The following is a 12,852-nucleotide window of genomic DNA, read 5'->3' as shown; positions in this document are numbered from 1 at the left end:
ACATGTTCCATCTGAATAAGTCATTTTGATATGCGCAGAACTATCTAAAATACTCGAAACGGCCGCAGAAGAAGTAGAGAATTCTGATGTAAACGAACAAAGCTGCAGCATAGAGCGAGATTATCTTTGGAGCGTTCTTCATTATTGTTATTATTATTACTTGTAAGTCTTATTATTAGTATTATTATTACTTATAATCTTCTGAACATGTGTGGCCAGTGCTTTATTCCTGGCTGTGGAGGAAGCGGCTGGATGGTTCAGTGAGCTAAGTATAGGGTTTGCACGCAGGAGCCCTGGGTTCGATTCCCAGGGTTGTCCACTGATCTCCATCCTGATTGGGTCCTTAGGCAAGACCCTTGACGCTGCTGCCTAACTGGGTCCCTGTGCCCTTCAAGCACAGGGTTGCGTTAGGAAGGGGATCTGGTGTAAAATCTCTGCCAAATCAATGAGTGGCGACCCCAAAATGGGATAAGTTGAAACGAGAAGAAGAAGATTGGTCATATGAAAATATCCTCTGACTTACCTTTCAGGAGAATATTTGTTTACATTTTAATAGAACTCTTGTGCTGTAGTTGTACAAAATTATATATATATGTTTTTAGATGTATATTTGCTGAGGCAAATGTTAAGTTCTCTCAGAAACAATGCATATTTTTAAATGTTACCAGAGTAAATCCATTATTATAACTCCATTTGTCAGATTTTCTTTTGGAACCTGAGTAACATTTTGGCTCCGTGTGCTCAGAGAAACCATTTCAGTAATGTTATCGCTCAGCCCTCATGGATGCTAACACTATTATCTTCACAGTCGCCATTACGAGTATTGTTGTTGGCGAGGGCAGCCCTTGAGTCTACCTACAGGCCTTATGAGCTCAGCGTTCATTTTGACAGGTACGGCTGGCTCATTCCCAGCAGCTCAGATAACATTCAGTACAAAAACAGAGCTCAGGTTTGGTAAATTGAAATTGTCTTAAGACATATGTAATGATACTTTTGTAGAGTTCTTGCAATCAGCTCATTGTTATATTTTCACTTTCAAAATTACATGGCACGTCACAAAGCTCACAATTAGATTCAGGAACGGCGTGGCGTTCTGGTGCTTGGCGTGACAGGTATCCCAGAGCAATGCAGGACTGTGGACGCATTTCCCAGCAGAAACGTCACAGACAATTTGCATCTGCTGCTGTCCCAGCGGCGCGGCTGTGGTGGGTGCACATGGAAAACCCAAGTATGTAACCTTGTCAGGCCTCGCGGCAGAGCCAGTGGCCACTTAAGGCTGGCATTCAGGACCCTCTTCACCACAAACACTGGCACAGGTGGTGTTTTCCTGAGGTGCTGCCAGGCTTTAAGAATTTCCATGCATTTTGAGAAACATCCTTTCAGCCAAAACTAGTGCAAACACTCTGATGTACAGCGTCCGTCTTGAAATATCGACTTGTTTTTGTACATTCTGCTGAGTGAGATCCCTTTTTATCTTGTTGGATATTCTGGTGATTAATAAACTAAAGTTAGCACATGCAATCACTTGAGTTCATAATCATGGATTGGGTTTTTCCAGATGCTCAAAGCGCTTACAATTCGTATCCATTAGTCATTTGCTCTTCATTCATACGTAAGCTACTGATGTAGTCGCCCTTGGGGAAGACTGGCAGAGATGTGGCTGCAGTACCACACAGGAGGCGGGGAGGGGGACGAGTTCTGCCCAAAGACACAACAGTTGACTGGCGGGAGCGGGAATCAAACCGCCGATCTTTCAGTCATTGGCCAACCTGCTCAACCACCTGAGTCACTGCTTCTCCCTTTCTGAGTAAAGTGACAAAATTGTGTTTTTTTTAACAAGTTTTGGGGCCTTTTCTTATGATGGAGGACGTAAATTAGCATTAAAAATGCATTGAGGAATATTTCTTTATTCAAATTGTTGTAAATCAGGAGCAAATGAAATGCTCCATTTTGATGCAACCACTTCAGATCCATATAAGTCTTTCTTTTGCTCATCCCAGCTGCAATCTGCCTCTGGACAGCCCAATTACTGCTCACCATTTTTTTTTCTTTAGCACCGGTAATGTTAGATTGACAGAAAAAGACAGAAAGCTCTTAGTTATAGGTGATGGGGAAAGGGGAGGGGTTGCCCACAACTCAGAGACGAATTTCTAAAGAACTACTGCCGTTCTGCAGAAACTATGTCACAGGTTTTTAGATTTTGACTAAAAATGGTAATCATAATTAAAAGACCACTTTTTGAAAATAGTTCAAAAGATGATTGAAGTGGGACTTAAAGCGTTAAAACATTTTTAATAAAACATGCATAAAGTAGTTTAAAAGCTATTGACATATAAAAACACTCAAAATATTTACTCAAAACATTAATGACATCTTTGAACTGAAGACATTCCTATACATAAAAACCCTCAGAATGCCCATATGAACAAAGTGATTTGAGACATTACATCTTAAAAAAGAGGGGAAATGTATATTTTTTAAAAAGGAGAAAATCAGGGGATGTTAGAATGTATTACAGTACTTTAACTCTTTCACTACCTACATCCACTGCACATGCACAGACCGAAATTACTTCATATTTTTCATTTTGGCGGACCGCTCATAAATCTGTGCTACTTCTTTAATGTTGTGGTTACTATACTGTTTGTTGTCATTTTTGTGACTTTAAGTTACATTTAATCAGTGGCGGGCCGTCAGGGCCTGCAAGGCCTTCTCTGCTGGCCTAAAAATATCTGAATCACAGACTGATATTAATTATTATTTATTTCCGTGAATACGTATTCTATAATTCCAAATGCTCTGTCTTCGTCCTTTCATTGCTGTCTCCCTGGCTGCGCTGCTTCCAGACGTGTATTTTCCTATTTAAGCATTAACCAATCATTGCAGCACCATTTGTTGCTAGGGTCAAAGAAATCTGCCTGAAGGCCTTCACAATCAGTTCTGCGGGCCCTGTAGCATAAAATAATTGTCGACCAAACTGTTGCTTCAACCAATCAGATTTGGAGGAGGCGAAGCCAAGGCCCTCTAGCAGGCGCACGGAAACGTCAGCATTTTCACGAGCTTTGATTGGATAGTCGGAGAGTGTACTAGGCAGAGCTAGCAAACTGCATCTGTAGCGACTCAGCGAGCTGCACCAGCAAATGTATAGAGTGGATTTAATAGCTTTACTGCCAAAGCCATTTTCCAGACGGACCTTTCAAGAAAAGCTAGACATTGTTAAGCAAAGTCGGGCAACTCTGAAGCTAGCAAGCCTGTCACAACCGGGAGAAGGATTTGAACGTCACTTTCAGTCCTAACTACTAGCGGTACCTTCATTTCGGGGGCGCAGTGAAAGCGCTGGATCCACAAACAGAGGAAAGTCATCACGGAGAGTGACACAGATTTAGACTTCCACCTGTCCACTAATGTATTTGGTGGACAAAACAACCTGAGAAGTGCGATCGGAGGAGATCAGAAGGGAAGTTATTGAAGCCCTGTTTGTGTCTGTTATGGTGGATGAGACGACAGACGCGAGTAACGCAGCGCAGCTCGCTCTGGTTCTGCGTTATGTGACGGACACAGGTGCCGAGGAGCGGCGTGTCGGGTTTGAAGATGTTACCAGTGGAAAGCGAGCCGATCACATTGCTGGTCTCATCGTCCGATTTTTAGGTAAAGTTGTGGCACAGTTTTGTCTGGCATGGGTAAAGGAGTTCCCTGACTCCGTTGAGCGGGAGTGAAGCTGATACGAGGAAATCTACGAGGTCCCTGAACGCACCGCAGGCGCTCCGAGCGCACGAAGAGGTGCAGCGCAAAATCCTTGCGCGCACTACCGACAATATTATTTTCCAGACACAGACCTTGATCGATCACAAAAACTGATGTTTGTCTCCCTCCTGGACCACAAGAGGCTTCAGGAATACCAGAACATTTCCCGCATGCAGCTTTTTCCAGCTTATCACAGCCACGGAACACTTTCTATCTTCGAAACGCACGGATAATCTGCATGACAGAGGGATTGAAATCTTCTTGAGGATAGAAAGGATGGATTTTGTGTTTAAATAATCTGGATTTTTGGTGTGTAAAATTTTACTATATCCCTACATAATATTGAAATTTTATCAGGTTATTTTTTTATGCTTTTTTTTGTGTGTGGCAGCTGTACCTGCAGTAGAAGTTTTATTGCCATAAAATAGTTAATGAGGGTTGGATTGATTCAGATGGAGCACTACTGAAGGCCTAGGTGGGAAATGCACGGCCCGCCACTGCATTTAATTGCATCTTAATGCAGGTGATGTAATGCTACTCTTGTTAACTTAGCTTAGCTTAGCTTAGCTTAGCTTAAATTTTAGGCGAGCTCACTAATTCACTTCTGGGACTCAAATAATTTTCACGCCACTCCATAACTCCGCGGCGGATCCGTACCGACCCAGAGCCTCTGTCTATGAGGTGAACGTTTTAAAATCAGCGCTCTTCGAAGCGAACGACACGATCGCGGCGCGGAATGTAAACAAAGCCTTGGACGAGCGGTTCATTTCCAGTGTAAGCTCAGAATCCACGCCGCCCTCGCTGCGTTTGGTTCACAGGGCGGATTATCACTACTGGGCATGTTTGTCAAAGAGAGTGGTAGACCCGGGTTAACCATCGTTTTGAGTGAAAACAAGAAAAAAACAAACAAAAAACGACGCTTCAACTAGCAAATTAGTGGTCGACCATTTTAATAGTCGACATAGTCGCGACTAATCGACTAATCGTGGAAGCCCTGTAACTGAGCCAACAAAGTTAAAGCTGCCTAACAATTTTTGAGCAAAAATCCATGAGTCTTTTACAGCTACATAAATCCTCGTGTTATCATTCATTCCTCACATGAGAGCCAAAAGCCAGAGCTCAGAAAACCACCAGCCACATTACGCCCCTCGAGGCTTTTTCATTCATTTGACAGGTTCTGGAACTCGATCTGGTCCGAGTAGAGGCAACCACAGAGGAACAATAAGATAAGAGGTTCTTATCTGAAGGTTGTGTCATTGGAAGGCTGCCTCTGTTTCCCTCAGATTACATTAGCAGGCAGGAAAATGGAATGGAATAGCAAGAATTCCATAAAGCAGCAGGTAGACACTTGTTTTCGGAATAACAAGAGTGAGAAGGCAGAGAAAGAGTGGATATGACTCGATGACTATGTAATCTGCCGGGTCACACTATAGCTGATCATAAAAGTAATTCTCAACTTTTGTTTTGTCAATTTGTAAATGATTTCAGGAGTTCTGTCTATGCTTTGAGTGTGTGACTCAGTCAAAAAAATTAGTTGATGTCTTGGTGCCAACCATGATAACGGGCAGACAGCTGGTCACATAGAGCCAGGAATGAACCACAGCTAAAAGTCAACAAAGTTAGATCAGGGTCAGACAGGCAGAGGTCAATCACCAGCATGGGATTATCCAAGAAAAGAGTGTTGTCAGAGTCCAGGCCAGGGTCAGGGCAGGCGGCAGGCAATCTGAGAATAAGCAGAGTCAGAAACAGAAGATCAGGTCCAGGTAGAAACGCTTGGTAATGGAGGCAGGCTGGCACAAACAAGACTTCGCACTGAAAGAGGCTCTGTGCAGTGAGAATCAACTGAGCGGGTGGGGGGGGGGCATACCGTTTTTGTACATCTACAAAGACAACAACTGCTCGCTGCTAAGGACGGCTTTAGGTTGACGCCATGAAATGGGCGGCATCCACAAGGAGCGAAAGGCTCGATCGAGTCGTTTTACTTCCGGGTATTAAAATGGTCCACAAAAACGACTCATATTTCATAAATATTTGTTTTTTAGTGTTCAGTATATAGTTTACTCTGAAAGGCTTAAGAAGATCATGGTTTGATCAATCACGAAATTCAACTGTAATAACTCGATTCAACCTGTAGGGGGCAGCACACAGACAGCTTAACTACATTTTCAAGAATTAAACAGGTTTATTTTAATTTGTCAAACATTTGGGTACTTTTAAAGCCCCGTTTATGGAGGTCGACAACCAAAATAAGTTGACGTAGGTTTTGGTTACCCTTTAAATTTGTTCTTGAGAATAAAAGTGGTCAAAACTACTGTGTTTTTGTATTTTTTTGAATATCAAGTTTTTTTTTTTGTAAGAAAAGGTTTGATAGAAAACATTACATTTTATATTAGGGTGCAAGATTATATAATTGTGAAAAGACAGGTAACAACCCAGACAAAGATGGCGTGGCGTTTCCTCGCCGACATCCTGAGGAGGAAGCTGCGCTGCTTTGACCTCTCTGGCTTAGCCCCACTGAGACTTCTCCGGCAGGTAATTAACAGGAACTACGATCAGCTCTGATTTCTTTCCGTTTCTTTCCCCTCGTTTAGTTCAGTTTCCCAATTTATCTCGTACATTTTCTGTCTTTTCTGTCCCCTGCTACTTATTGTTTAATTTTAGATGTTATTATCTTCATCAGATCTCTACCACTGTCTTTTTTTCATACTTCTGTATGTAAATCATGCACCAAATACTTAAGAGAAATCCAACAGGCAAGTGAAAGGAAAATCCTTCCCCCCGCGCCATAAATCACCATTTAGACAATCAAGCAAATTGCTGCTCAGATGGTTCCTAACGAAGCTGTAATTGAATTAGGTGGCGGCCACGTTTAAGTCCAACTCTGGAAAGCGTATCTGTGTGTGTCAGGCCTGCTGGCACCAGACATGCAGCGGTGAGCGGCTCAGTTTAGCATTACAGTGGTGACTCCCTGCGGGCCTGTCCTCCACTGTAACAGCAACCTGAGGAATTGCAGGCACTTGGAGGGGAAAAAAAGAGTGGAAAAAAACGGAGTGAGACCAGAAGAGAACCATGCTGTGCCAGTAAAATATGCACATTGCAAACACTCACTAGTAATTTACACAGAAATTTAGAGCGCTTTTGCAAGAAAACATAAATATTTACAGGTAGTTTCTGCATGAAATGCCTGTCAATGTTAAACCAAACTGTTTTTGTGCTTCAAGGTTGACTTGTTTGCTGGGAACAAGGTTTCCCCATCAAAAGCATCATAAACAAAGACAAAACTTTTACTTTTTTTGTTAATAATGGCTGTGGCACATTGTTTTTTTCTAGCTTTGTTTGCTTTCTCACATCTATTCATCCTCTATCGTGGTTATCTGCCCTCTGCATGCCTGTTCGGCACAGCGGGGGTCCTGTGGGAGAACAAACCCAATCCAGAGGGTACGGAGCCGTCCCACAGTCTCTGCTCTCCTTCTGTTTCCCCTCCGTTCTGTCTGCCTCCTTCTGTTCCACTGCATCCCTGCGTGCAGATTCCGTCAGTCTGCCTTATGACCCCGATGCTGATAAGCCATGGGGCCCCAGCGGTGCCCAGTGCCTGGTGCCAGCACTTCCTCTTCATATGTCAGCTGGGCTGTGTGACACAGGCCCAAAGGTTGATCAAAAACAGCACCGCTATGAAAAAATGGAAAGGAGAAAAGGCGAGACAGTGAGACATAGGGCATGTGACTGTTTCAACTGATCTGTCACTGCTTTTTAGCATTTTTCTATGCAAAAATGGGTCAAAGATTCCTACTAATCACCCAACAACATTGAAGGGACCCCACCATGATTTTCTTTAGCATTTATATTTCTATATAAATGATCTTGTATGACATTTGGAACACTAAAAAACAAATTATTTATGAACTATGAGTTATTTTTGTGGACTCCTTTCATTCCCGGATGTAAAACGACTCAATCTCTGAGGCTCCGCCTTTCGCTCCTTGTGGGTGCCGCCCATTTCATGACATCAACTAGATGAACATTTTAGGATTTATTAAAATGATGACATAATCTCAGTATCAAAAATCCTCTTTGCTTTCATGCGGATCCATTAACCTTTCTCAAACTGCTCAATAATCCACATTTAATCCCAATTTGTCGCTTGCTTCTTCCACCAGGAAATAGTCTGCCCCATTTCTCCACCAGGAAAAAGTCTACCTTCTTCAATCAGTAAATAGACTGCTTCCTTTGTCAACCAGGAATTAATCTGTTCCACTTTTCCATCAGTAAATAGTCTGCTCCCTTTGTCCACCAGGAAATAGTCTGATCCCATTTTCCACTAGGAATTAGTCTATTTCCTGATGGAAAAAGGGAACAATCTGCTCCCTTTTTTTCCACCAGGAAATAGCCTGCCTCCTTTTTCAATCAGGAAATGATCTGCTTCCTTTCTCCACCGGGAAGTAGTCTGTTCTCTTTCTCCACTAGGAAGTAGTCTGCTCCCTTATTCCTTCTCAATGGGGGCACTGATCACCGTTAGCTCGAGCTGCTAGCTTTGTGGAGAAAGTGTTTGTGTTAGCCTGGGGGTGGAGAAGCCTCCTCCTGAAAGGGGCTGTCTCACGTTGTGACATCATCACGTGAGGACCAGCTCGTTTTCGTGGGTATGGGAGGGGCTGCTGCTGAGAGCCCAGGTTTAAAAGGATTACATAGAAATGAATAATTGGATCAATATACCGCTTTGGGGTTGTTTATGGGCCCAATCGGAATTCTTCCCTTCTTCCTCCCCCTTAGCCCTACCCCTTCAAATGGAGGGTGATGAAAAAACAGTGTCTAATATTTCGGTCGTGACTTTCATTCGATGACGTCATCAATAATTACCGGTCCGCTAGCTTTAGCAATTTGGGACAAAGGATTTTGTTTGGGGGGGGGTTGGCTGCGCCCCCTTGTCCTCCCCACCCCTGGTTTAACCCTTTAACACCAAAGATTTATCTCCAGTGTTAATATTATTTGAATGATTGTTACTCTTTAACAGTTAACACAATGAACTGATTCACTGAAATTGTGATAAAGTGTTTACACAATTAATATTAACCAGATGACTTAGATTCAGCTTTGCACCAATTTTCAGCACCATAAATTGTTGCATTTTGGTGCAAAGCTCTTTCTCACCTCTTAGAAATCTGTTGGAAAAATTACTAAACAGTCAAGGAGTTACTGTATTTCAAGAAGTGTGTTTGATTTTGTGTTGCTGAAAATTCTGAAGCTGATGGCTGAAAACACTGAAAAAGCTGATAGCTGAAAACGCTGAAAAAGCTGATAGCCAGCTTTAATATCGGCTAAATGCCAAATTAGCCAACAAAAAAAATAATAATAAAATAAAAATAAATTAGGCTAGCCAAACAAGCATTTACCTGAAAAAAATAACAAAACTTCAAAATATCCTAAAAAACTAGAAAAAGCCTAAATTAGCCAAAACAGGTAGCATGTAGCTTACATATTAGCTAAACTCCAAATAACCTAAAATATATTAGTAAATGCCAAAATAGTCCAAAAAGCTAGTAGAATACCAAATTTTAAAACTTTAAAATTGTAACTTTTTAACATAATTAGGAACAATAAAAAATGCAGGAATATTATTTCAGCATAAATCAACTTAAACCCATAATAACTTTCAATATTTTACCCTCCATAATAATATATTTTTTCAAAATTATTTAAGTTAGAAATAAGCGCAAGATAACATCGGGCCATTAATAACTATAAAATAAAATGATCCGGAGGGCCAGATTCGGCCCCCGGGCCTTGACTTTGACACATGTGGCTTAGAGTTAAATAAACATTGCCATCTGCTAAAAAAAATAAAATAAAATAAAGTTTAATATCAAAATGGATCAAATTCTCACACATATGTGCAAAAATATTTATTTATTCAAACATTTTTTAGCTTGTTAGTCCCTAAAATGCCCCTTTTGCTAAATGGTTGTCTCCTTCTGCCAACAACATGTCTTTAAGACATTTTTGTTCGTTTTGATTGCTATTATGTCAAACCGCCTCTGACCTCTTGTCGGTTGCAGTCATCACTGATTTGGATAAAATAAATAACATGTGGCTCCTCTCAAGCTGTGAGAGCATCTTTGAGAAGTGAAATTAATGTGTCACCATTCCTAAAAGCAAAATAAACTGACCGTTTAATGAGATATGAATCCACAGATAAGTCGTTTATCATTCTTAGAGTCAGTCACTGCATAAGTCACACAAATGAACTTTTACCAGGGAGTTGTGTGCAGCCCAGCTGAGAGCAGGACCTGTTACCACTTGTCTGGACATTTATAACAGGGCTCATCAATCTTTTTTAGAGACTGTTCAAAGTTTGGATTAAAAACACCTGGGTTTAGCCAGGCGGACTCCTGAGGTTGAAGCTGCTCGTGTGCTGTGGTCAGTCTGACAAAACCTCACGCAGACACAGGAAGGAGACAGACTATAGAGGCGTGGCCTATGGGGCCTGAAATGACTATTCTTTTAGATCAGGGGCATCAAACTCATTCGCACAAGGGGCCAAAATCCAAAACACACCTTAGGTCACAGGCCAAACAGGATAAACATTTACTGAACACTACAAAACTAAATTTTTAAAACTTGAAAACCGTAACTTTTTAACTTAATTTTGGACTAGATGTACAGCAATACCTGTAATAATGCTAGTGTGAACGCTTTAAGCTGAATTTGGCCACTGAAGATTCTAGTGTTGATAGCTGAAGATGCTGAAATTGATAGCTAAAAATGCTGAAGCTGACAGCTGAAAATGCTGGAGTTGATAAATGAAAACACTGAAGTTTATAGCTGAAATCACTGAACGCTAATAGCTGAAAATGCTGAAGCTGATAGTTGGTTAAATATTAGCTGCATGGAAAATTAGCCTAAAAAACTAAAAAAAAAAACTAAAAAAAAAAACTCATGTTAGCCTTGACAGCTAGCATGTAGCCGAAAAAAAGCTAAACTTCAAAATATCCTAAAATACAGAAAAAAGCCAAAATTAGCCAGCTAGCATGTAATTATTAACCTAACTCCAAAACAGCCTAAACATTTTAAAAGAAAAGCATTAAATTAACCAAAACGGCTAGCATGTTGCTGAAATATTAGCAAAAAAAACTGAAAAAGCCTAAATTAGCCAAACCGTCTAGCATGTAGCTGAAATATTAGCTAAACTCCAAAATAGCCTAAAAATTTTTAAAAGAAAAGCATAAATTAGCCAGAACAGCTAGCATGTAGCTGAAAAAAAGTTAAACTTCAAAATATCCTAAAATACAGAAAAAAGCCAAAATTAGCCAGCTAGCATGTAATTATTAACCTAACTCCAAAACAGCCTAAACATTTTAAAAGAAAAGCATTAAATTAACCAAAACAGCTAGCATGTAGCTGAAATATTAGCTGAACCCCTAAGTAGCCTTAAAAAATCTTAGTAAATTCCAAATAGTTCAAAAAACTAGTAGAAAGCCCATTTTTAAAACTTTAAAGCTGTAACTTTTTAACATAAATATGAATAATAAAAAGGCAGAAATATTATTCCAGAATAAATTTAACTTAAACCTTAAATAACTTTCAATATTTTACTTAAAAATATATTTTGTCAAGTTTATAAAAGTTAGAAATAAGTGCAAGATAGCAGATAGATAGATTAATAACAATAAAATAAAATGATCTGGAGGGTCAGGTGTAATAACCGGATTCGGCCCCCAGGTCTTTACTTTGACACGTGTTTTAGATTAAGAGTTTGGCATGAAATATTTTGAAATCGTTTCAGACAAAATCACAGTGAGTTGCGTTTAAAATCTGATAAGCTTGTCAGTCATTCTACGTCCTGGTTGGAGGTTGAAGGAAATATAATGAAACTACAAGGATACTGGTTTCCTTTCTTCTGTTTTTGTTCCTTAGGTGTTCTTGGCTCATAAAGATTACAGAAACAAGAAAAGTGAGACGTGAGGAAGACCTGACTGTGTGCCAAAACTTGGCATCATTTGGAAGAGGAAGGAGGAAAAAGGAATTTGAGGATGTTTCATGAATTCATTTCCAGAGAGTACAGAACATTTATACGAGTAATTCTCATTAAGAAAGACAGTCACCTCATGTGGACATGCTGATGTGAGAGAGGAGCTGATAGAGGTCCTTTGACCCCGGTCAAGTCACTTGACTTCTCGGCACCTCCGCCTCTCCCAGCTGTATCAACACATCCCCCTCTACCCACACAGGCAGGCAGCGGGCCGGCGCGCTTTCAGAGGCTTGGGTTCAGTCCATCACACTGGAACTGACTGACTGTTTGTGTGAATTTAGGTGGGAGAACAGAGGGTGGCTGCACCCTTTACCACAGCTCCACTATGGAATTTAAATTATTCCTCTCCACCCTCACACCTCCCACTGGCAACCATGCCCTGAGTAAACAAGCAGCTGGGGTCAGGGGCAAAGCAATCAGCACCAATGAGTTTCTCTTAATGGATCGCTGTGTTTGCTAACAGGTGGTTTAGTGGTGCCACGAAATCAGGGTTACATCAGTGGAAACTCTGTTTCTGATGTGGTGACAAACAACAATGTGGAACAGTTTTTTTTTATTATTTATACATTGATGGATCTTTTTAAGCATTTAAAAGTACAGTTGAATGTTAATATTAAAAACAAACAGATTAAAAACCATTTTATAAATTAGTTGTAGTTAAATGTATATGACATTCCAATCTGTTATGAGATTGCTTTCTGCTTAAAAGGAGCATTTCAACAAGGTCATTTAGCAACTGCTAGGTTAAAAAAATTAATCAATCGATTTAAGCCTAATAGGTCAATAATGGATTCACAAAAGATATGAATCGATTTAGCACATAAAGCTAAAATCCGCTAGCTTGATGCTAACGTTTAATAGAATTTCCCATAGGACGGCTAATGCTAATGTTCGGTTCACCAAAAAAATACATTTCTGACTAAATAAACATCCTTATTTACTCACAGGCATTCATTTTCCAAACTCTTTTAAGGAAAAAAATTTCAAGTAACTATTTGTGCTTTAAAAAGATAACATTGTTTTTTCCTTATTCTGTCGTCTTCTTCTGGAATAAGGTGTACTTCTATATCGCGATCGCCACCTAG

At 40.4% G+C, this 12,852-nt stretch overlaps 1 long non-coding RNA gene across 1 annotated transcript; it reads right to left on the bottom strand.

Moving 5' to 3' along the window:
* Window positions 1-4,677: 4,677 nt before the first annotated feature.
* LOC112147479 lies at window positions 4,678-12,767 on the bottom strand. The gene is made up of 3 exons (XR_002919463.1): window positions 12,713-12,767; window positions 7,093-7,413; window positions 4,678-5,467 (listed from the first exon to the last, which is right to left on the bottom strand). It is a non-coding gene; the product is annotated as an uncharacterized LOC112147479 (long non-coding RNA).
* Window positions 12,768-12,852: the final 85 nt, after the last annotated feature.

Source organism: Oryzias melastigma, linkage group LG17 (assembly GCF_002922805.2).
Source record: "Oryzias melastigma strain HK-1 linkage group LG17, ASM292280v2, whole genome shotgun sequence".
NCBI classification, from domain to species: Eukaryota; Metazoa; Chordata; class Actinopteri; order Beloniformes; family Adrianichthyidae; genus Oryzias; species Oryzias melastigma.
Note: the sequence above shows the minus strand (reverse complement) of the source record. Positions and strands in the feature narration are given on the sequence as shown.